Here is a 5,138-nt window from a genome sequence, read left to right as displayed (position 1 = left end):
TGTTAAGGAGCCTCTATCTTTTGATGAAGCACATAATTCAAAAAATTGGATGGCTACCATGCAATCATAATATCATGCACTTATAGAAAATGACACATGGACTTTATGTGATTTTCCTCCTGGAAAAAAGGCCATTGGTACGAAGTGGGTTTACAAGTTGAAACGCAAGCTGGTGAGATCGATTGCCAGAGGGCTTGACTTGTTGCAAAGGGTTATGCACAACAAAAAGGCATAGATTATAAAGAGACTTTTGCTCCCACTTGTCCTATGACTACTGTGCATTTTCTATGTGCATTGGCAGCTCATTTTGGTTGGGATGTACATCAATCAGACATTGTTACTGCTTTCTTGAATGGTGACATATTTGAGGAAGTTTATGTAACGCAACCTGGTGGTTTTGTCGTGAAAGGACAAGAGGACAGAGTGTGCAGATGTAAGAAGGCTTTGTATGGGTTGAAGCAATCTCCTCGTGCTTGGTATGAGAAAGTTGACACTCATTTGGTCAAACAAGGCTTTCGTAACAGTCCAACAAAAAGCACATTGTATGTAAAGCGTGAGGGTGATGTACTTCTCATTGTGTTTCTTTGTGTAGATGATTTGCTGATCACTGGACCAAATGAGAGACATATTGTTTAAGTTTGGACTTGACGATTGCAAACCTATTGCCACTCCCATGGAAATAGGTTTGAAATTGAGTCTTCATGATGCTGGTGATCCTGCTGATGTCACTCCTTACCAAACTTCTGTTGGATGCCTCATTTATGTATGCAATGCAAGGCCAGATATTTAGTTTGCAGTCTCACGGGTCAGCAGATTTATGCATAGCCCAGGGTCTAAGAATTGGCAGGCTGTCAAGAGGATTTTCTGCTACCTTAGTGTCACTTTATATCTTGCCTTTTTTTATCCCAAGGGGGGATCATTGACTTACATGCTTTTTCGGACTCAGATTGGGCTGGTTGTTTTGACACGCGAGTTTTCACAAGTGGTTTTTTTTTCATGCTTGGTAGTTCATGTATATCATGGTTGAGCAAGAAGCAACCTAATGTGGACACTTCGAGTTGTGAGGCCGAGTACAGGGCAGTCTTCGCAGCTACGGTTGAGTGTGTATGGCTCAGACGCCTTATGGTTGATGTGGGTGTTGGACAGGATACTGCCAACACTATCTACACTGACAGTCAGAGTGCATTGGCAGTTGCGAGGAACCTAGTTTTCCATTCTCTCACAAAGAACATTGAGGTGCACTACCATTATGTCAGGGATAGGCTCTCAGTAGGAGAGATCAGCTTGGCTTATGTACCAACACATGACAACCTTGTAGATCTTTTCACAAAGGCATTGTCTCGTGAGAAGCTTGAAGCTTTCCGCAAAGCTTTAGGCTTACTCCCCTTTGTGGATTGATCATGTCCTTAGGGCATGGCACTTCCCTTTACTCATGTGCCAGCTCTCGTTCACCGCATCACTCTAGGGAGATTTGTTACCATATACACGTGGTAGTGATGTGTGTGAACACAATAGGACCGCTGGGAGACTTTTTCCCTCTTAAGGAGGTTTTTTCCCCCGTGCATTGTATATACGCCCATCACTCTAGGTCTATCTATCTTTCCATTGCACACTAAGAACACACTCTCTATTGTGTGCCTTAAGCTTCCTTCGTCTTCTCCAAACTATGTGTGTTTCTCTTCAACCCTAATTCCAACAACAAGTATGATGGTTGAGAGGTTGACAGGTTTTAAAAGAAAGGTAAAATAGAGACTATTTACTTGGTGAGCCCAATGTATTTTTTTACATTCTAGATCTAGGAGTTGGCCTCTTGGCATGATCTAGGCCATTGTTCGCCATTCTAATCATACGGCCAACAACGTCACAAAAAAGAAACTCATGGAACTACTGAGAATGATAACAACACTGAATAAAAACGCTTCTTCTGAAAAACAAGAAATCCGTCAAGAAAAACAACAATGCTAAACAAGAAAGCACTGAAAAACTACCATTATTAAAGATCACATTAATAACAAGAACTAACCTTGCCTGGTTGGCCTTGTCATGAATTTATTTTCTCAAGACATAGGAAGTACCATTATAGAATTTTTAAAAGCAAATAGTATATCAAGGTGAACATACAGATTTTACAAAACAAAATTTTTACATGAAAATTAGTTTGTAATTGTTACCTTACAATCATATACTCTTTTTTTGTGTGTGTATATAAAAATAGAGCACTCACCTTATTTGTATTGGTTTCACTTGAACAAATACGTATTTCAAAAAGTTTGTCTTTGATAAACTATGATCAAAAGTAAGATAATAGTTAAACTTTCCATACCATGAAAAATTTTAATTTTTAAAAAAAGTAGACAGTGCACGGTCTCTGTGAGTGTCATACACAAGTATGGTGGAGAGTCGGAATTGTGTCTCTCCAAAATTTATAAGAAATGGAAGTTGTGCCCTATCGCGTAGTCCATTCCTTACTATATAGTATAGTATTCAAGAACAAGATAACAAACCTGAAATTATCTTTGGTAATTTGATATTCATGTTTGTGCCACAGCCATGTGATTTCTCTATTATAGTTTTGTATTCAGGTTATTGTCATAGCAATATTAGGTAGATTGTGTAATGAACATGTTCCAAGAGACTACATTTCAAGTAGAAAACACTTTAAGGACATTACTAAACATTGAACTAACTTTCCTTTTTGTGGTTGTAACTTTATAGAGCTAGCATCTATCATTTTCTACTTATATACAATCTAGCTTTTAGCTATAACGATAGCTTGAGATGCTATTGGGAAAACTTTGGTAAGTAAACTTTTGATGAAGTACTCAGGATGATCAACACCATAATCTTAACCCATATCCCTTGATTTGTCTTCAAAACATCTACAATATTAAATAACATTTGTGTGACAAGCTACACAAATCACGTATTCCATGCTACATAAAATCATGCATCCATAAATATCAAATAAATCAAGTTGATGTGGTTAATACACTTTTGAATAGCTAAGGTATATTGTATCTCAATTCCTCTTTCTTTAGTCTCTACATTCATATCATCTTACTGCTAGTATATCCATCATATATATCCATGCAAACATCATGCTCTTTGAGTCCTTCAGTTACTGTATCCTTGTGGCTATGATCCCTTCTATATTCATCGTCTCTGTCATGCTCTCCGTGTCTTTCGTATCTTCTCTCAAGTTGATGATGTCTACCCTGATCTCCATCATCATATCTTCTCCAACTTCTGCACATGCGTCGACTTTCACGATTACTTCTACTATCATGTGTACCATCATGATCATTATTTCTTGCTTCCTTTTGGCGTCAATTGAAAACATTAAATAGCTCAAGTTCACGTGGTTGATGTAGTTTTGAAGAGCTAAGGTTTCTATTAGGTGATTCCTCTTGCTCCAATCTCTACATTCATCATCGTCACTATGAAAATCTCTAGTTGTTTACCGCGGTCTTTTATCGCGTTTTGTAGACACAAGGTCCAAACTCATATGGAGAGGGAAGAGAGAGGAGGGCAGGGTTTTTTTTTTGTATTTAAAGTATTATCATGATTATTTTCGCTATTATTACCACGTTTATTACCTTAGTTGTTGTTATCGTTGATAATACTGCGCTTATTCTCGAGGGAAAATTTAGCATTTAAACTTTTAAATTCTGGCTTAAACACCCCCCACAACCCCCCCCCCCGCCCCCCCCCCGGGGCCCAAATTTTGGTATTTCCCTCGTCTCAAAAAAAAATAAAGGATATTGTATGAAATTTTTAAACTTAAAAAAGAAAACAGAAAGAAAGAGAAAAAGGGAGAGAGGGATATGGGGGGGGGGGGGGGGGGTTTAACACTTGGTAACAGCTAAAATAATCCTTGTCACTTGATAACATAAATGAGGATGTTCGCAAAACTAGAGAGAGGAAGAGGGGAGAGTGAGATGAATGGATTATACGACCAAAAATTTGCATAAATTAAAGTATGCAAAATGTTTTTGAATCATCTTCCAAAATATCCCTACATGAAGCATCATCCAATTCTAAGCCCATGGCTCCTAAACCAATAAAGAGAGAAACAAAATTATCGTTTGTGGATGCGTTGGCTTCATTATCTTCAAATTTGTCATCCTTCATCTCATCATCTTCATCATCATGACAATCATCCCCGCTAAGACTTTCTGCCACCGGACCTGATTCATCGACCTCCCTCTCCTCTGTCTCCACCTCATCCAATGTTGGAGGTGGAAGAGGGTCGAAGATGCTCTCCACTCATTACTGGGAAAAATGGTTCTTCCTCGAGGTATTACAAGAAGAACAAACCAAAGTTTTGGTAGGTGGATTTCTGGGATATAGATGACCTATAGAAGAGAAGCTCAAAGTGAGTAACATTGGTATAATTAATGCTACAAGAAAATACAAATAGAAAAGGTAGCTGTCACTCACCTTCTTACAATTGCACGGTAAAACGAAATTGTCATACCTCCCTGTGTGATGCATGCTAGAGTCCACCATGTAGAGGACATTCTCATGTCCTAGACACATTTGCAAACTACCTGCACTAGAAGATGAAGGTATGAAAAAAACTTTCAATAGTTCCATAGTACCGGACTTCATCACCGTCTATGTCAAAGTTCCCATGATGGCACAATCCATGGTGGTTATGCACTTGTCAATGTGGCGCATACAAAAGTGACAACCCTTTGACCACATAGAGTCAAAGAAAAGGCACTACAAAATAGGAGAACATCCTTTATCAAATTCAAAGATAAATTCAAGAAAAAAGATTTACAATATGGTTTACGTATATGAGTACTCTATCGTTGGTAAGGAACCTCGTGCTTAATCCCATTCTTTGTTGGTGATATCTTCTCGGTGCACTTTTGCTTCGGTCATTCTCTCAAGAATCCACACCACACTAATGAGATCTAGGAAACATGCAAGGTTTCTAGGCACTGGGGGTGCCCTCCTTCCTCCATGTGCTTGTTTCCATGCTTCTCTCTCTTGCAAACGCCTTGCCTTTGCCATTGTCCACAAGTCCACCCACTTGGTCATAATCTTTGCATTGAGAACACAAAAGTTATTGACCACTCGGGATGGATTCATATCTATGTTAAGTAATTTTTCCTTTCCACCTGGCAAGT

This window comes from Adiantum capillus-veneris, chromosome 5 (genome assembly GCF_014529385.1).
Source record: "Adiantum capillus-veneris isolate H3 chromosome 5, ASM1452938v2, whole genome shotgun sequence".
NCBI lineage: Eukaryota > Viridiplantae > Streptophyta > Polypodiopsida > Polypodiales > Pteridaceae > Adiantum > Adiantum capillus-veneris.
The sequence above is the reverse complement of the archived record's forward strand: the minus strand, read 5'-3'. Positions refer to the sequence as shown.